At 37.4% G+C, this 21,778-nt stretch overlaps 1 protein-coding gene across 4 annotated transcripts in view; it reads right to left on the reverse strand.

Annotated features, from left to right (window-relative positions):
• INTS6 (integrator complex subunit 6) overlaps positions 1-21,778 on the reverse strand; it is a 122,754-nt gene that overhangs the window by 63,812 nt on the left and 37,164 nt on the right. The gene's annotated exons all lie outside the window — the stretch shown is intronic.

The raw sequence follows: 21,778 nt of genomic DNA on the forward strand, positions 1-21,778 counted from the left end.
TTGTTGGAATGAATTTCAGATTTAGACTCAGTTAATTACTGGGTGCTGAATTGCTTCCCAATAAATCATTTCAATTATTCATTAAAACAACCCTGTGATAGATATGTTATTATTCTTTTCTTTTTCTTTTTTTTTTCTTTCTTTCTTTTTTTTATTAGGTGGAGTCTCACTCTATTTCCCAGGCTGGAGTGCAGAGGCACGATCTTGGCTCACTGCAACCTCTGCCTCCCGGGTTCAAGCGATTCTCCTGCCTCAGCCTCCCGAGTAGCTGGGATTACAGGTATGCACCACCTCGCCCAGCTAGTTTTTGTATTTTTAGTAGAGACAGGGTTTTGCCATGTTGGCCAGGCTGGTCTCAAACTCCTGATCTCAGGTGACCCTCACCTCGGCCTCTCAAAGTGCTGGGATTACAGGCGTGAGCCACTGTGTCCAGTCTTATTATTTTCTAAATGTAAAAAAAAAAAAATATACCTCAAAAACATGATTTGGCCTCCTGTGTCCAGAGTTAGTTCTTTTTTATTACACCACAGCAATCTGAAACATCTTCACAGCTCTTAACATTTTTAAATATGCTTCATTTTATACAAGATAAACAATCTTAAAGCATTTGTAGAAGAGTAAATTTTGTCACTCTAATTACATTTTAAATGTAGTGATTCTTACCATATCTGAGTAAATGTAGAGAGGTTTGGGAGGTTTTGTATGTGTTGCATGTTTTATTAATAATAGATGTTTCTTCCCTTAGACCTGCTAAGTTAGAATCTTTTCTGAGATTCTTAAGCATCTTACAAAGCTTTAAATGACTATAATGGGCCCTTCTATACCAACAGAGTAACAGTGTACAAACAGAATCCACATATTCATCTCAGTATCACTCAATGAGGATGACCAGACACTATGTTTCTCATGACATGATGCAGTACCACAACATCAACTATAAAGGATTCTTACTCAAAAAGAGGAAGAAAGAAAAGATTCAACCTGAATTGAATCAAGCCTTCAGTTCTACCAGTTTGCAGGGAATAGTGGGGATATAGGATCAAGTTAAACACCAGCACAAGGAAGCAATCAGTCAAATCCAGAGTGTAGGACATTATACAGGACAAATGACCTGGTTTCTCCAATAAATTAGTGGCATAAAAAAGCAAGGGAAGGGAATCCGAGGAGTTAAAACTGTTATAAAAGAGACAAAAGCAAAGATTTTTGAGACAATCAGGAAATTTCAAAATTACATTACTGGAATTGCTAATAATCTTTTAAGTGTGATAATGGTACTTAAGTATATGGTGCTTAGGAAAACAAAAATCCTTACCACTTACAGATTTTTTAAAAATAAAGTCAAGACTCAGTTTAGGGCTTTTTTCTACAAATACTGGAGTATATTTTCATACAGAACATGCTTTAAAATGATCACTTCTAAATTGTCATTTTTTATACTAATTTCTTCACAAGCAAGACCTAATTGTATTGTGTACAGCCTTTCTAAATCTCACATAGAGAAGACTTCCAAACTTGATGGGGGTTGAAGTCATTCTACACTAAAATAGATTCAAGTTTCTTCATTGACTTACATCAAACCATTAAAAAAAGAAATCCAATTCTATTCTAGGAAGAGTTTTCCTAGTGAAGCTATGTTATACTGGCACCTCTCTTCAAAAGATTCATGCCATGAGAATATGCTGCAAGACTCCATCAAGATCAGCCAAGATTTTGTGACTCTGGACAGAAGTCATGAGCTCTTTCTCTGGCACGTAAGGCAGAAGGCAGAAGCAACAGAGAAGGAATGCTGAAGAAATCTGGGCCAGGATATTCTCGAAGGTTTCCTAGCCTCACAGGCTCTGTGACAGTTGTAAACAGCTCAGGAACTCCAGGCCCTTACTGCTATTACCACATCCTGACAGAAGACAAATAAGCAAGCACTATTTACATCATCTCCTATTACCCCAGACCAACCAACCACCTTTAAAGTATTTGGGAAACACAGCTACCAAGTGCTTGGTCATTTTCTCTCTAATATCACAGAAATGTCAAAGCACCAGTGGTACTAGGTGAAGTTTCAACTGTTAATGCAGTTGCTTTGCAGAGTAATGGATACATGGAACTGTCTTGAGAATCTGGGGGAAAACAGGCACTGCGTGGACCACACACACACACACACACACACACACACACACACACACACACACACACACACAAACTAATCATGTAATGATGAGCATCTGCAACACAGACAATATAAAATGAAATAAATTGCCTTTGGCTGTACAATGCTGAATCTAGACTGAATTTCAAATATATTAAAAAAAACCCAGCAAGCATCACAAGCATATTCTAAGCATTTTATACATAGCTGTATCAATTTTATAAATTTTAGGCAAATTTTTATTTTTCTATTGCTTTTCATTTCTCCCTCCCCAAATCACCACCAACCTCTCAAAAAGAAAAAAGGGGGAAAATCCACTGTAGTTTAAATGAATTAAATAGAATAAAGAGTAATGGCAGGCAAACAGAAATAGGAAAAAGATTAAAATCTGAAGGAAAAATCTCAGGAGGATTGACTTACTCCAGGTTTAAAGTTTACAGGTGAAATTCCAGTAATGTCTTAAAAATCAAAGGGGGTGGGGAGGTCTTCCTGAATATATGGACTTTGAGAATCAAGGAAAATTGTACATAAATGAAGAAAAATATAGTTAGTCCCTAGAAAAATATGCAATAAAAATAGACAATTCCCAAAAGCAAAAAATGGGCAATAGATAAGGATACCTAAAAGGAAATCCATATGACCTATAAACATGTAGAAAGATGATCAAATACACTAGTTAACAGATAACACGAATTAAAATATTGATGAGATACCATTTCACACCCAATAAGATTAGCAAAAAACTTTTTAAGTTTGACAATACCAAGTGGTGACAAGAATATACAACAACAGGAACTCTCCAACACTTCTAGTGACCCTATAATTATATTACTGTTTGGAGAACAATTTGATAGTATCTGATATAGCTAAACATGAGCATACCCTAAAACCCAACAATGCCACCTCCTAGAAGAACTCTCATATATTTGTATAAGATGTTTTTAAAAAAAAAAAAAAAAAAAAGCAATTGACTACAGCATTATTTGAAACAGAGGAAAACTAGAAATAATTTAGAAATCCAATAAGGGAATCAATAAATAAGCTGCAGTCTGTTCACACACAAGTGAAATGAATACACTAGAACTCCTAACATCCAACATGGATAGATCTCAAAACAATGTTTTGTGGGTAATATAGCATACATACATATAAGAACATATATCCAGAAAGCACAGCTTAACAAATTTTCACAAGTTGAATGCCTTTGTGTAACTAAAATTTGTATCAAGAAAGGTAACTTTACTAACTTATGCTTCTCTCCAACTGAGTTGTTTTGCCTGATTATGAACTTTATAAAAATGGAGTATTGTCTCTTTGGTTTATGGCTTCTTTCATCATTGTAAAGGTAAGAATCACCTATATTGCTACACAGAATAGTAGATTGTTCATTCCTATTGCCAAATTGTTTATCTGTGTGCCATAATATATTTATTTTTATTTTTCAGAGACAAGTTCTTGTTCTATCACCCAGGCTGGAATGCAGTCACATGGTCATAGTTCACAGCACCCTCAAACTCCTAGACTCAAGAGATCTTCCTGCCTCAGCCTCCCAAGTAGGTAGGACTACAGCACGTGCCACCACACTCAGCTCACTTTTTAATATTTTGTAGAGAAGGGATCTCACCAGGCTGGTCTCAAACTCCATAACTATCCTTTTGAATTGTTTGGGTATATTATGAATAGTATAACTATGAAATTACAGTACATGTCTTTGTGGAAAATATATGTATGCATTTCTGTTGAGTATATACCTAGTTGTGGAATTGCTGGATATGAATATGTTTACTTTCATCAAATACTGCCAGTTTTCCAAAGTGGTTATACCAATTTATACTCCTACTAGCAATGTATGACAGAACCAGTTGCTCTGTGTCTCCTTCATCAACACTTAGTTTTAGCTGTCTTTTCCATGTTAGCCATTTTGGGGTGTGTGTGTGTGTGTGTGTGTGTGTGTGTGTGTGTGTGTGTGTAGTGGGGTTTTAATTTTCCTGATGTTTATGGAAGTGGAATACCTTTTCATATGCTTATTGGTTATTCCCACTTGCTCTTTTGTGAAGTGACTATTAAAGTCTTCTGCTTATTATTTTTAATTGGGTTGTATAGCTTTGTCTTATTGATTTGGAGGATTGTTAATCTATTCCAGAAATCTTTTATTGCAGGGATCCCCAAGTCTGTGGCCTGTTAGGAATGGGGCCGCACAGCAGGAGGTGAGCAGTGGGCAAGCAAGCATTACCGCCTGAGCTCCACCTCCTGTCAGATCAGCAGTGGCATTAGATTCTCATAGGAGCATGAACCCTATTGTGAACTGCACATGCAAGGAATCTAGGTTGTGCGCTCCTTATATGAGAATCTAAAGCCTGATAATCTGAGGTGGAACAGTTTCATTCCAAAACCATACCTACCTGTGTCCATGGAAGAACTGTCTTCCAGGAAACCAGTCCCTGGTGCCAAAAAGGTTGGGGACCGCTGCTTTATTGGATACATTACAGTATTGCAAATATCTTCTATTCTGTTACCTCCTCCATTATTTTAGTGGTATATTTTGATAAATGGAATTTATCTTATTTTTTCCTTTCACAGTTAGTGCTTTTGTCTCCTCACAGATAATGAAGACGCTCTCCCATGTTTTCTTCTAAAAGCTTATTATTTTCCCACTTAAAATCAAACCTGAAATACATCTGAAATTGAGTTTGCAGTATGGTCCAAAATAGGGGCAAAGACACATTTTTTCCCCAAATGGATATCCAATTGATATAAGCCATCCCTTCTATGCTGCACAAGAATGTTACCTCTTTCTTGTATCAGGTGACCGTACACGTGGTAGTCTATTTCTGTGTCAAAAACAGTATTACATGGAAGGAAAAAAAGTGCAAAATGGTGCACAGAATAGCATCTCTACACATTGTTAAAAGTAATGTTTAGAATAGTTTTACATATGTGTAGTAAAAATAAGAAAACGTGGACTAAATGACTATAAATCAAATTTGCAATTGTTGATTACGGGAAGGGAAAAAGGGAGGAAAGTGACAGTAGGGGAACAAGGGAGACTACACACTATCAATCTGCAATGTTCTGTTTCATTTATTAAATTTTTAAAAATCCAAAACAAAAAAGAATAAGGCAAATATGGCAGAAACTTTATATTCCTTATTCTTATCCAAAGTACTGAAACATATTAATATGAAGATAATTGTCAAAAGTCAGTAGTAGTTATCTATACCTCTTTTACAATAATGTCATTATTTTATACAAATCCAAAGACAAGAAAACTTACTATATGCCTCAACCCAACAAGAGAAAGATTAAATACAGTAATTACTAACTCCAAAGCTCAGACATTTGTAAGAATCCGTAACAAAGAGTTATTCTTGATCAGCCATTAAAATACATTGCAAGAAGGTAGACTACTTCCTGAAAACTATACATGCATTCACTCATCACTTTTTATGTACTACCAAATATCAGGCATGTTTAGGCTCTGAGGATTTAAAGATAAATAATAAAATACACCCAGTACTTTAAGAGTTCTAAACAGAAGGATCATGTTCCTGAAGGAATCTGTTTCAGAGCTGTATTTAAAGATAAGCCAACACACAGAAAGAAGAAAACTGAGAATCACAGTACTAGCTAACAAGATATTTAATAGGATTTTTATTTCTGAACACTGAATGGGATTAAGAGTTTCATAAGAGCTGTTTTCTGAGACTTAATCCCAAGAAACTCTAGTACGAGTATTCAAATGGAAGTGTCTGAACTAATGATGCTTTAAAAAACCTAGCTATTAATAACAATAATACTTTTATAGTGTTTACTATTAGATGCCACAAGTTATTCTAAACCCTTTATATATATTAACCCATTTAACCCACAAAACAAACATATGAGATAGGCACTATTATAATCCTCATTTACAAACGACAAACAGAGAGCTTCAGGACTTGTCAGAAGGTACACCGTAAGTGGTGAGGAGACAATTCAAACCCAGGTAAGTCTGGCTCTTAAACACTGTGCTCTTAAACACTGTTATTATATTGCCTAACCAGGAGTGGAAATACAATCTGCATTTTAAAAAAATCAAATGTTGAATTATTAATATAAAAAAACTAATTATATTCAATGAAAAAAGAAAATCTTAATTATAAAAATAACTTTTAGAAAAAAAAGTTAAATTAATTTCTATATCAATCTAGTGATTTTTAAGTCCCTAATTAATACATCTTATAAACACTGTAGGTTATTTTTATAATGCATAGCCCTATGCTTTTTCCCTAGTTACTCTTGATACAAAGGAGTGGCAATGTATTTTTCTCCCTCTTGCGTTTCCCTTCCATTTCTTAAAACACAGGCAATAACAATAAACAATAGCTAGCATATTCTGAACACTTATTATGTGCCAAGCACCATGCCATGAGCTTTACATACAATATTTACAACAAGCAAATGGGGTAGATACTATTATTATCCCCTTTTCAGAGATGAACTGTAATATAAGATTGTTAGGAGACATCTGTTTGGAGAACACACTCAAGTAACCCATGCTATATCATCAACTCTAGAACATCTAGGGAGGGAGGACTGCAATTTTAAGAACTGAATAAATCATGTGTGATTCAATAATATAGTAATTTTCCTATAACCATGATATTGTGAGCCTTTATTAGAATCTTATAAAATTATACTGGGCAAAGTTTCAGTCTAATGGACTAATAAGCAGAGAAAATTATTGTTTATATTCAGTTTATTTTTTGCTTGAATACAAGTGAGGTTTTCCATATTGTTATTTTAAATGATTAATTTTAGTAATATTGCCAACTCAAATATCTTATGTCAACATCTTGGTAGCCAACAGAAAAGGAAATGCAACTTCAATTTAAATTTGGGAAGACTGTCCTATTTTTCCTAGTTTCCCTTGCAGAGCCTTACTGCCCCTTCACCTTTGAGTCCTTCCTCAACTTCTTACCAAAAGAAAAGGAATAAAACCTACTTCTCCATTGGTCTGAAAAACAAATGGCAGATTAGGCAGGTGACAGTTATCACCAGGTATGCTCAAATTTTATGTACTTACAAAAGTGCAATTTCCTTTTTGATTGTTTTATATTTGATTATGGTACAGACTCTAATTATTTGTGACTTTGCTAAAATTAGACTAAAGCGCAACTTAAATTTTAATTATTTAGTTATTCATGGAGCACTGACCATAAACATAGCACGATTTCAGGACTTAATGTAGATAAATTATGCCCAATAAACAAGATTTGAGATTACATTTTAGCTAGCTCACTGTAAGAAAAGCTATTATAAAACCTCAGATAACCAAAATTCTCATACATTATTACTTATTTTTTAAACTGTAGCATGTAAAAAATAGAAACCAACAAACAGTAAAAAAAGATAAAAGAAGTTTATTTTTAAAACATCTTCAATTCAGTAATCTAAACAGATGTCTCCTAGCATACAACCTAATTGGCTGGATGAGGATCAAACCTGAGCCCACCATGAGTCAGGACTAATCTGTACCAACGCAAGATTTCCCCTAGCTGGGCACAAGATTTCCCCTAGCTGGGCACAAGATTTCCCCTTAGCTGGGATACACCTGTAATCCCAGCACTTTGGGAGCCCAAGGTCACGGATGACGAGATCAGCAGATCGAGACCATCCTGGCTAACACGGTGAAACTCCATTTCTACTAAAAATACAAAAAATTATCCGGGCGTGGTGGCACGTGCCTGTAGACCCAGCTACTCGGGAGGCTGAGGCAGGAGAATCGCTTGAACCCGGGAGGTGGAGGTTGCAGTGAGCCCAGATCGCACCACTGCACTCCAGCCTGAAGGACAGAATGAGACTCCACCTCAAAAAGAAAAAAGGAAAGAAAAAGATTTCCCCTTTCTTGAACTTGGAAGTTCTGCCAACTGGTTATATTACCAAAGTAATTCAAATGATATGTACTCTCATAATCATGCTTCCAACTTAAGTTTTAATGACCTATTTACTTCGCAGCCTATCCCACCAGTTTGGAAAAGGGAAAGAAGGATCTGATACTTTTGTTTCCCCCACAGCATTTGTCATATGAAATAATAAATGAGGTTCCACTCACACAGTCATAGTAAAAGAGATGCAAAGCTGGAGTTATAATCAGATCACAAGCACCTCTCAGTGTCCTGCCAATAAAAATTGTGCTCCTGGCCAAATATGGTGGTTCACACCTGTCATCCTAGCACTTTGGGAGGCTGAGGCGTGGAGGACTGCATGAGGCCAGGATTTCAAGACTAGCCTGGGCAACATAGTGAGACCCAATCTCTACAAATACACACACATGCACACACACACACGGACAACCCAGGTGTGGTGATGCACACCTGTAGTCCCAGCTACTTGGGAGGCTGCAGCAGGAGGACAGCTTGAGCCCAGGAGGTTGAGGTTGCAGTGAGTCATGACAGCACCACTGCACTCCTGCCTGAGTGACATAGGGAGACTCCATCTCAAAACAAGCAAAAACTAAACAAAAAAACAAAAAAAAACAAAAAACAAAAAAAACCCTGTGCTCCCTCCACCCCAACACACATACACATACACACATAGATACCAAGCTTCCATGCTAATGTAAGTCCTGAGTCACAGAACCAGTCTTATCTCCAAGAGCTGGAAGTCTTATTCTTTCCTTGTGTGTGTAACCAGTTCATCTCTATGGCCTTTGCATGTGCCCATACATAGAGAATACAAACACATGAGCTGCAAAGCCTACCTGACACCTTGAGCAAGGGGTGGAAAAACATATTCCATAAGCTCGCACCATAACAAACACTCCATCCAGCTCAATATATAAGATGCATACTGAGAATTTATATATGTACATACTTCCACTGAAAACATAACCTCATATATTCATTCTTGCTTTATTAAGAGATATAAAAAACTTGACCATATATTATTTCTCGTACTTTTTTACTTCATATACCAAATCATAACTTTTCTTTATAGTTTACTGCAGTGACCTAGTACCAATGAACTCAGCACAGTATCAAAGAAATAATTAGGTCATCATAAATACATATATTTTATTGTTAACATGTGGGGCCTTTTAAAAAAAAGTAAGAATGGGGATCAGAAATCAAGCTATAACTCAGGAGTTATTTAATGAAAGGCAACACATTAGACATTGTAATTTTCTACTTTCAAGACATGTAAGTAAACAATTATGTGTTATGATATACAACAATAAAAATATGCATAAAGTACAAAACAATAAATGATTAGGGGATAAACCAGGGAAGACTTCTCAGAGGAAGTAGCACCTGAGCAAGTGTGAAGAATAATAAGTTTACTGAGAACTTCATGCAAGTTAGGGAGCAATGAAGAGTGAAGATCATGATCAAACACACAGGAGACAAGAAATAATAATAAATATTGGGTTGAAAACTAAATTAAACTTCAGAACTAGCGGAGAATAAGTGCAAAAGAGGAGAGAAAGATTTTTAAGAAAGACTTTAATCCTCTAAAGGCGGGTTGGATTTTAATATAGAGAGATAGAGAAATAACGTCCAGGGAGAAGGAGTACATGAGGAAAGAAAGAGGAAGTGTTCAGGAAATTAGTAGCCCAGGTGAGGTCAAACTTAAAGAAAATGCAGAGGAGTAATTAGGAAATTTTCTTCATTCCCCAGTCCTCTCACTCAATGTATCTGTCTTTTGGAGTTATACTTAGCCTATCAATTATTGGATTTCCCTACTGTTAGTTTTTTTTTTCACAAACAACTCTCACACTAGACTCATCAATGGGTTTTGTTTCGTTTTGGCTTGGTTACTCTGGTAGATGGCATAGTACTCTGAAGTACTCAAAGGTATTCAGAGTCTAAGTCTTACTAGGCCTAGCAGCTTTATTTCCACTTCCATAGAAGCTGGCTACCATGCTTAAAGGCTTGAATTATGCTACTAAATGATGGAGACAGAAGCCACACGGATGAGAAGCAAAGTCCCCCAGAAAACAGGCAGTACCAAAGCCCCAGACATATAATTAAGACCATCTTGTATGTTCCAGTACTGGATAAGCCTGGGGCTTATGTAAGCAACTAACAAATTCTTAAGAAATAATAAACTGTTGTTTTAAGTCACTGAGTTTTGGGATGGTTTGTTACACAGCAGCAGATCTCTCCTTGAGTCATTAAATCTATTGGACATTTTCAAATCTGGCTTCCAAGCAGCATTCAAAACTACTTCCCAGCCTTTTGAAAGGAATCTTCCTTTGGCTTTCATGCTGAAATATTTTCATGGTTTTCCTTCTCTCCTCTGGCTGCTCCTCCCTTCCATCCTCACCCCTAACCTAGACACAACCTCCAATACCTAACTAGTAAGTGCTGCAAATCCTCAAGAATCAGTCTTAGGTCTTGCCCAATGTATAGTCTCAACCGTCAACCCTACTACTGTCAGCTTCAATTTCTATCAATAATCAAATAATAATAGTAATAACTTGTATGTTGAGCCTCTTTCTCTCTCTCTTTTGAGCACCAAATATTCTGCCTAGTGACACACCCTCCCGAATGGCTCAAAGGGTGTGTCAAACTAAACATGTTCAAAACTGAACTTAAGATTTTCCTCTACCCAGAATGGTCCTCTTCCAATATTCCCTAACTCAGTAAAATGGCATCATTATTTATCCAGTTTTGCAGGACGCCATCTCCTCCCTGTTTCTTACACCTCCAACTGTATTATATGTCAGCAGGTTTTACTGATTGAACCTCCTAAATATCTCTTGAAACTGAAACTCTTCTACCATCACCAACCTCCTTGACCAAGCTATTGTCAAGACTAAACAACAATGCTCCAACAACCACTTTTATCTCCCTCTCCTCCACCCCTATTTCTAAATAAAACCCTTGAATGGCTTCTTATTGCTTTTATATTAATAATATTCCTCAGCATGGCCTGGAAGCCCCTTGTACAGTCAAGTCCAACCTTCTTTTCCATCTTGTACTACGATCCCTCTTCTTTTATGCTCTAAGCCAAGCATGTCCAACCCGTGGTCCACAGGCTGCATGTAGCCCAGGACGCCTTTGAAAGCGGCCCAATACAAATTTGTAAACTTTCTTAAAACATTATGAGTGAGTGTGTGTGTGTGTGTGTGTGTGTGTGTGTGTGTGTGTTTAGCTCATCAGCTATTATTAGCGTTAGTGTATTTTATGTGTGGCCCAAGACAATTGTTCTTCCTTCCAAAGTGCCCCAGGGAAGCCAAAAGATTGGACACCCCTGTGTCTAAGCCACATTAGCCTTCTTTCAGTTTTTCATTCTCAAAATATACTCCCTTCACAAAAAAAAAAAAAAAAAAGCGTTTGGACATGCTATTCCCTCTGTCTGGTATAATCCTCTTTTCTATTTTTTGAGTAACAAATCCTACTCTCTTCAGATCTTGGCCCTTCAATGACCTCCTTGACCATATCTAATTCATTATAAGCTCTCATAGCACATATTCCTCCCTCTTGTAGAATGTATGATGACTGAAAGTTTACTTTCATCTATGTGGTATTTTGATTAATGTTTGCCTTCTCCAGACCCATGGGGCAGGGCTCCTTTTTGTTTTTGCTCACCATTTTATCCTCAGAACCTAGCATCCTATCTGGTTCATAGAAGAAGCTAATAAATATGGCTGAATGAATAAACGGATGGATGAATAAATAATGTGACTGGCTAAGTTGTGAAGGGCAATGAGCAACCTAGTGGACAATGGAAGGCAATGCAACATTTTGAACAGTAGAGTAATACACTCAAGTGGTATGCTTTAAAATAATTTTGCAACATGCAGGACAGACTGAAAGCAGCCAAGACAAGCTAGAAAGCTAATGCAATAATTTTAAAAAGCACTAGGATGATTGATAACAAAAATAATAGGAATGAAAGAAACAGACTCATAAAAGCAAAAATCCAGGGACTGATACCAAAGACAAATACAGAGGAAAAAATACAGAATATGGTATGTCCCAATGTTCTGTCTACCTCAACTATTATAGTATTAACATGTTCAAAATAACAACGTACTATAATAAAGTATGATTTTTAAAAAAGACTACAAAACTAAGTTCCAAATAGATACACACATACACCATAAGAGAGTTTCTGTATGGTATGGCCAGGCACAGTGGTTCATGCCTAAATCCCAGCACTTTGGGAATTGAGGCCAGGGTTTGAGACCAGTCTGACCAACATAGCAAAACCTCGTCTGTACTAAAAATATAAAAATTAGCCGGGCATGGCGGCACATGCCTGTAATCCCAGCTACTCGGGAGGCTGACGCTGGAGAATCACTTGAACACGGGAGGCAGAGGTTGCAGTGAGCCAAGATCGCACCACTGCACTCCAGCCTGGGCAACAGAGTGAGATTCGGTCTCAAAAGAAAAAAAGAAAGTACAATAACATTATCAATGCTAAAGTATAACTATAGATAATTGTTAAATAATAGCCCAGATTATTCCGAATCTACCATAAAACATTTAGACTAGAATAAACCATTGAGGTGGGGTTTTTTTGAGATGGAGTTTCGCTCTTGTTGCCCAGGCTGGAGTGGAGTGGTGCAATCTTGGCTCACTGCAACCTCTGCCTCCTGGGTTCAAGTGATTCTCCTGCTTCAGCCTCCCAAGTAGCTGGGATTACAGGCACCTGCCACCAGGCCCAGCTAACTTTTTGTATTTTAAGTAGAGACAGGGTTTCACTATGTTGGCCAGGCTGGTCTTAAACTCCTGACCTCAGGTGATCCACCCTCCTTGGTGTCCCAAAGTGCTGGGATTACAGGCAAGAGCCACTGTGCCCAGTCACTGAGTTTTATTAATAAGTCAGAAGGTTCATTTAAAGCACATTGGCAAGGAATCTTAAAAATTATAAAGGAAAAGCTTTGAATCATTTCAGAGCCATTATTTTTCCAGGTAACTGAGAGCACTTAATGCCTCAAGCACAAAAAGATCAACAGAAACTTTCTGTAATACGTTATATATGTCCCCATTTATGAAACTAGATTGCATTAAAAAATAATCTTTCTTGGTAACTCAAAGAAGTAGGGAGACAGAAAAAAACTTAAAGACCTCTTGACCACACCAAATATTGCCCATAATCACACAAGTTAAGAGATTGATAATTCATCATTTACTGAATGCTTATAATGTGACAAGGTTTCAGTGAGTTACCTTGCTTTAATCATCTTATTTAATCCTCCAACAGACCTATAACCTATAACTTAAATTCTAAGGTGTATCATCAATTTAATATATTTCTTTGCTTCCCCAAATTTAACATTAAATGTGCATAAAAATTTTTTCCAACAATAGCATAAAATGATCTAGGCAGCGGCATATCCCTTTCTTCTTCCATATCATAGCTTCATAGCATTTGAGTATCATAGAGTTTCGAGTCTAAGCCTTCCCCAGACTGAGTCTACTAATTAAATTCCTTTTGGCCCTTAGAAGTTAAGCAGAGCGTCAGGGTCATATTTTATAATGTGTGCTTAATGATCTTGACCTTTTTAGCACCTTTAGTTTGAAAAGTATAATTTCAACCGGGCACAGTGGCTCACGCCTATAATCACAGCACTTTGGGAGGCCAAGTTGGGCAGATAGCTTGAGGTCTGGAGTTCAAGACCAGCCTGGCCAACATGGTGAAAACCTGTCTCTACTAAAAATACAAAAATTAGCCAGGCATGGTGGCACATGCCTGTAGTCCCAGCTACTCGGGAGGCGGAGGGTTGACACCAGGAGGTGGAGGTTGTAGTGAGCCAAGATCATACCACTGCCCTTCAGCCTGGGTGACAGAGCGAGAATCCGTCTCAAATAATAATAATAATAGTATTTTTATTTATGATAAATATTTATGATAATTATTATTATTATTATCAAGGTATACTAAAGACTGAGTATTTCATTTGCACTATTAGAATACTTTATATTCTTATTTCAATTACAAACTATCAGCCAATATAACACTTATCTTTTAAATGTTGGTTTTGGAGAGATATTTGATTCCTCAGTAACAGTTTTTCACAGTCAGTGAAACAGTTATAATACCATCTCATAGCTTTGATAGCTTTATCTCTTTTCTCAGAAATTTGGCAAAGTCAACTGCCTTTATTTGTGCTGTCTGATATAGGTTAGGTAATTTATTATTGGTATTGTATTTGTTACAATGCTAATTCATCATAGGTAGTATTTTATTTTAATTTTAAGGAACAATTAGTGTTCCTTAAAATTAAATGTTAATGTTAACAAATTAATGTTAAGCTTCTGGATTTCAAGAACAAGACAACAATGTCCATTCTCACTACTTCCACCAGTACTTAATTTAAGCAAGAAAAAGAAATAAGAGGCAGACAGATTTGGAAAGGAAGAAGTGTAACTGTATATATTCAGTCAAGATGATTTTGTATGTAAAAAGCTTCAAGGAATCTAGAAAAGCTACTAGATAACAAGAAAATTTAGAAAGGTCACAGGATACCAGGTAAAGATGCAAAAAAATCAACGGTTTATGTACTAACAACAAATAATCAGAAGTTGAAAGTAAAAAGACCAATTAATAATAACATCAAAATAGGCCAGGCGCGGGGGCTCATGCCTGTAATCTCAGCACTTTGGGAGGCCAAGGCAGGTGGATCACAAGGTCAGTTGATCGAGAACATCCTGGCTAACATGGTGAAACCCTGTCTCTACTAAAAATACAAAAAAAATTAGCCGGGCGCGGTGGCGGGCGCCTGTAGTCCCAGCTACTCGGGAGGCTGAGGCAGGAGAATGGCGTGAACCCGGGAGGCAGAGTTTGCAGTGAGCAGAGATCACGCCACTGCACTCCAGCTTGGGCAACAGAGTGAGACTTTGTCTCAAATAATAATAATAATAATAACATCAAAATATATAAAATACCTAACATATGTATAAACTCCCATCTGAAAACTACAAATATTGCTGAGAAAATCAAACACTTAAATCTGAAAAACATGCCATGCTCATGGATCAGAATAGTCAATAAGGTAAAAAGTATCAATTTTCCCTCAAACTGATTTATAGATTCACAATGTAATTCTAATCAAAATTGCAGTAGGCTTTCTTATAAAAACTAATAAGCCTGATTCTAAATTTACATGTAAACTCAAAGGACCTAGAACAAACAAGGCAATTTGGATAACAACAAAGTTGGGGCCGGGCGCGGTGGCTCAAGCCTGTAATCCCAGCACTTTGGGAGACCGAGACGGGCGGATCACGAGGTCAGGAGATCGAGACCATCCTGGCTAACCCGGTGAAACCCCGTCTCTACTAAAAAGTACAAAAAACCAGCCAGGCGAGGTGGCGGGCGCCTGTAGTCCCAGCTACTCGGGAGGCTGAGGCAGGAGAATGGCGTAAACCCGGGAGGCGGAGCTTGTAGTGAGCTGAGATCTGGCCACTGCACTCCAGCCTGGGCGACAGAGCGAGACTCCGTCTCAAAAAAACAAAAAAAACAAAAAAAAACAACAAAGTTGGAGACTTAACTAAATGATTTCAAGACTCGTTATAAAACCACAGTAGTTGAGACCATGTTGTACTGCCAAAGACACAGGTATCAACAAAACAGAATAGCAAGTCCAGAAACAGCCACACAAAAACATGGCTAATTGACTCAACAAAGATGCTTCAGCAATGAGGAAAGGATAATCTCTCCAATAAAAATGCTGATACAATTAATTATCCATATGTCAAAAATAAACCTCAACACTTTCCTCCCATCATACACCGAAATTCTAAATGAACTATTACCCTCAAAGTAAAGGCACAAACTATAAAACTCCTTGGAGAAAATACAGGAGAAAATCCTTAGTATCTCAGACTAGGAAAAGATTTCTTAAATAAAGACACAGAAAACACAAACTAAAAGGAAAAAATAAATTTAAAACTTTACTCTTCAAAAGACACTCTAAAATATAAAAAGGCAGCTAGAGACTGGGAAAAAATATTTGAAAACCATATATCTAATAAAGAACTTGTATCCTATCCAGAATATGTAAAAAATTCTTGTAACTCATTAACAAGAAGACAGACTACCCAATAAAAAACAGCGAAGAGGTCAGGATGCTCACTTCACCAAAGAGATACAGATAGAAAATAAGCACATGGGGCTGGGCACTGTGACTCACACCTGTAATCCCAGCACTTTGGGAGGCCGAGGTGGGTGGATCACCTGAGGTCAGGAGTTTGAGACCAGCCTGGCCAACATGGTGAAACCCTGTCTCTATTAAAAATACAAAAATTAGAGGGGTGTGGTGGCAGGCGCCTGTAATCCTAGCTACTTGGGAGGCTGAGGCACAAGAATCACTTGAACCTGGGAAGTGGAGGTTGTAGTGAGCCGAGATCGCGCTACTGCACTCCAGCCTGGGTGACAGAGTCAGACTTTGTCTCATAAATAAATAAATAAGCAAGCACATGGGCCAGGTGCAGTGGCTCACGCCTGTAATCCCAGCACTTTGAGAGACTGAGGAGGGTGGATCACCTGAGGTCAGGAGTTCGAGACCAGCCTGGCCAACCTGGTGAAACCTGTCTCTACTAAAAATACACAAATTAGTTGGGCATGGTGGCGGGCACCTGTAACCCCAGCTACTAGGGAGGCTGAGACAGGAGAATCACTTGAACCTGGGAGGCAGAGGTTGCAGTGAGCTGAGATTGCACCATTGCACTCCAGCCTGGGTGGCAGAGTGAGACTCCGTCTCAGAAAAAAAAAAAAAAAAAAAAGAGAAGAAACACATAAAAAGATTTTCAATATATTTAGTCACTTGGGAAATGCAAACTAAAACCAAAAAGAGATAATAAAACTTTAAAAACTGAAAAAACTCAAGTGTTGGAAAGATGTAGAGTAACTAGGACTCTCATACATTCCTGGTGGGAACACAAAATAGTACACACACTTTGGTAAACAATTTGCAGTTTCTTATAAAGCTAGATATACACTTATCATATGACCCACCAATTATGCTCGTAGGTATACACTCGAGAGAAATAAAACACAGGTCTATAAAAAGACTTGTATACCAATGTTCACAGTAGCTTATTCATAATGGTCAAAAAACCCAAATGTTCCCTCTGGTGAATGGATAAGCAAACTGTTGCATAGCCATACAATGGAATATGGCTCAGCAATAAAAAGAAACAATCTACTGACATATGCAACAAGAACGAATCTCAAGAGCATTACGCTAAGTGAAAGAAGCCAGCCACATATTATACAGTGTATAGTATTTTACAGTGCATAATTATGTCCACTGTATAATTCCAAATTCTAGAGAAGATAAAACTATAGTGACAGAAAGCGGGTCAGCTGTCAAGGCTGACAGGAACTACAAAGGGGCGTGAGAAAATTTCTTTGGAGTAACATGTATTTTATATTATTGTAGTATTAAATACATGACTTACATTTGTCAGAATTCATGAAGTTTTACACTTGAAATTGCTATGTTTTGTTAGATATAAATTATACCTCAACAAAGGGGACAATAACAACAACAAAAATAAGCATATGCAAAATTTGAGTGTCATGTATTTCGTAGCCAAACAAGAAAAGGCTCTAGAATGCAAATGCCATTTGACTTAGGATCTAGTGTCTTATACTGTACCATGTTGACCCCTTTCTCAGAATACTTCCCTAAAGATCCAGGTGAGAATTCTCATTCTGAATCTTTCCACACGGACACAAAAGATGCATGCGCAGAGGTGCTGAGGCTCACAAGCGCACAGGTGAGCTCTCTCTCTCTCTCCCATGGGAGTACTACAGGTAATTCTTGGGAGAATAATCTGTATGTGCAGCTCTCTCCCTCTTAAGGCAACATAACAAAATGGAAACACCAAAGTGGTTTCATTATAAGGGATACCTGAAGTATTTTAAACTCTTGTTAACAATAAATTACTTGGCACACATTTCATAACATACCAGTATATCCACATTGTGGCTGAGAACCTGATCCAAACAGACTGGAACACCAGCAAATTCATTCGTTTACTCTTTCAATAAAAATTGATAAAGAACTAATGCTATTAAGCATGCAAAATTCTCCAGAGTAATTAAAGTTATTGACTTGGAAGAAACTAGATCAACTAGTAGGAAACCCTCAGTAGGTAACAATGAAATAAATGCAGAATTATTTATGTATATAATCAAATGCAAATTTTTGTGATATTTATAAATGCTTCAAAATTTTATTCAGGGTCTGAACATCAACTGTATGACATTTATGTGGCAGGCACTGGAGGTATAATGGTAATCAAAAAGAAAGGATAGTCCTTCCTTGTCATTGTGGGGCATAAAGGCAGTCAGACAGTAAGCAAATAAGCACACAAACTACTAGTTCATTACACACTATGATAAATACTATCAGAAAAAAGATCGTTTTTTTAAAAGGGTCAAAATAGAATCCTATGCACCAGCCTTGACAAACGCAGATCACAGCCTCCACTGGGTCCCTTACCTGGATATTTCTTTTTACTAAACCTCCACAGCCCATTTAAAACAATCTTCCCTGATGACACAAGTGTCTCTGTCTTCTCTAACCCCTGTAAGAAGAATTAGGAGTCTCTCCTTTTTGTATTGTGATAGAGAATAATAAAATCAGTAAAAATTTCTGAGCACTTGTCTCATTTAATCATATGACAACCACGAGATGTAGTTATTATCCCCATTGTAAATATGAGAAAACTGCAATTCAAAATGAGCAAAAAAAAATGATACCTCTAATAAGTTGCAGAACCAGGAATCAAACTTTGGCCTTTATGACAGAAACACATTCTTATGTGTTTCTTTATGACAGAAAAACATTTTAAGTACCTACCTTAAAAGTGAAATGCAAATAGTAGTATGGATTCATGACCTAACCTATTTTCTCTTTCAGAAAAACATATTTCCTAGCTCTGTACCGAAAAAGCCTGAAAATGATTAACTCAATGGCAATGCACCCTTTTCTAAAACCCATGCTATGGTCTCCATATACCATGTCCTAATACATGGAACCTGACCTGATTTCAGGTCTGAAGCAAAAATGTACAAGATAAGCTTAGAACAAGCAGTTACACTTGAAAGCAAAGAAGCTTTCAAGCTTACTTTCTTTACCACCTCTGTAATTTCTGATAACTGCCCCTCCACATCTAGTCTCTCCTTCTTCCTTCTACTAATTTAACCCCCCAGATTTTAACTGGACTCACAGTCACCCAAGCAGGGATTAGTTTCCACTCTGCCTTACAGCTAAGTGTGGCCAAATTCTAGTTGACTCTCATCGCAATTGTCATTTATGTTTTAGGTCATGCTTATATTAGGAAGTTGTGTGCCTTCTACACTCTTTACTCCTTCCCACAGGCTGAAATCCAGTTGTATGATGTGCTGTGAAACCAGCATCAACCATTCAGATAAAAGCAAAGACAGAGAGCAACAAAGTAGAGGAAACCTGGAACCCTAGACAATAGCTTGGAGCAAAACCACTCCACCTCCCTGACTACTAACCAGTTCTATCTTTGATGTGCAAGGAAAAGCCTTCTGTATTTTTAAACCAGCTATTTTTGTCCCAAATAGAGAAGCTGAACCAATATCCTAAAAAATATACCTTGCCAGAAGCTTTTCAGAATCCTTGAAGGCTCAACTAGATGTTTGTCAATTTGTTTTTCTTTGTTGCAGAAAATATGCACTCAAAGAGGCATTGTATATATGTTAAGGGTAGGAAAGCGCCCATTCTAACCAAACTAATGCTAAATCTTCCCGTGTTTTAATAAATAGAAAGTTGGTCCCTCCAACATCTAGTCCAACTCTAGTCCCAATTATTCAGATTTGCTTGGATAATGTAGATGGAAAAGAAGCTTAATAAAAGCTTTTTTTAAAGCAAACAAAATTTTAACATTTTTGGTAATTTTAACATTTTTGGTGAAACTTAGTGGGTATTTCTTAAATCCTATTTCTCAAATATAATACAGCCACAGGTCCTATTCATAACATAACAGATAATAACAAGAAAATACGTAAGTACTCTCAGGCCTTTATAGATTCATTTCTGTTTCTTCCTTCCATATATATATATATGTAGTTCTTCCATATATATATACACACACATACACACACACACACGCACACACACGTAGTTCTAAGATGCAAGACTGAATTCCTCAACTTCCTTTCTCTCCCTATGGTTTCACCCTCCAACAATCCCAATCCCTAGTTTTTTCTAATTATTTCCAAGAACAATTCAAAAGTCAAGAATATCCAAACTGAAATGATGCAGTAGAAAAAAGGTATACAAAACAGATCTGCCTATCCTAGAATATATAAGAAACTCACAATTAAAGAACCACTGCATTCTGTTATAGCAGCTTAATACCCTGACAAGTATGACTTTTTTTTTTTTTTTTTAAAGGAAAGGATGTACTAAATGGCACAGAACTCTGTTCACTTAAAAAAAATTCTCTAGGCCGGGTGCGGTGGCTCAAGCCTGTAATCCCAGCACTTTGGGAGGCCGAGACGGGCGGATCACAAGGTCAGGAGATCGAGACCATCCTGGCTAACATGGTGAAACCCCGTCTCTACTAAAACATACAAAAAAAAAAACTAGCCAGGCATGGTGGCAGGCACCTGTAGTCCCAGCTACTCGGGAAGCTGAGGCAGGAGAATGGCATAAACCTGGGAGCTTGCAGTGAGCCGAGATCCGACCACTGCACTCCAGCCTGGGTGACAGAGCAAGACTCCATCTCAAAAAAAAAAAAAAAAAATTATCTAAAAATCTCTCTATTTGAAAAATGTCAATCTCACAGAGAAGTTGCAGTGATTGTACTATGAGCTCCAGGGTCCCATTCATCTAGATTCATAGACAGTTTACATTTTGTCACATTTCTTTCTTTCTCTTTTATATAACAACAATAATAATGGTGATTGATATGGTTTGGCTGTGTCCCTACCCAAATCTCATCTTGAATTGGAACTCCCACAATTCCCACATTTTGTGGGAGAAACCCCATGGGAGGTAATTGTATCATGGGGGCAGGTCTCTGCCATGCTGTTCTCGTGATAGGGAATAAGTCTCACAAGATCTGATGGTTTTAAAAACAGGAGTTTCCCTGCACAAGCTCTCTCTCTTTGCCTGCTGCCACCCATGTAAGACATGACTTGCTCCTCTTTGCCTTCCACCAGGATTGTGAGGACCTCCCAGCCATGTAGAACTTTAAATCCATTAAACTGCTTTCATTAATTGCCCAGTCTTGGGTATGTCTTTACCAGCAGCATGAAAATGGAGTAGTACAGTAATATATAATTATTAATATTTGACAAACTATTTGAGAGTAAGTTGAGTCACCAAGACTTTTGGACCAAATGCACACACTTCTATGCAGATGAACATGGACAAAGCCACGGGAATGAAATTGTCCAAGAGTATGTCAGTAAATATGTAAGAAAATCTAAGACTAAACCAGTAACACTTAGGGACAGGCAAATACACTAAGGTCAAGGATGGAAAGTAAAACAAAATAAAAAGCCAAAGCAGAGCCAGGAAAGTGTAAACACAGAAGAGAAGCTTTAAAAAGAGTGTTCAATAGTGTTGGCAAAACATGAAAGAAAACCTAAAAAGCAAACTTGGATTTGGAAGATAAGGACATTATTAATGATCTTATTAACAAAGGTAGAATC

The sequence above is a fragment of the Macaca mulatta genome, chromosome 17, assembly GCF_049350105.2.
Source record: "Macaca mulatta isolate MMU2019108-1 chromosome 17, T2T-MMU8v2.0, whole genome shotgun sequence".
Lineage (NCBI taxonomy): Eukaryota > Metazoa > Chordata > Mammalia > Primates > Cercopithecidae > Macaca > Macaca mulatta.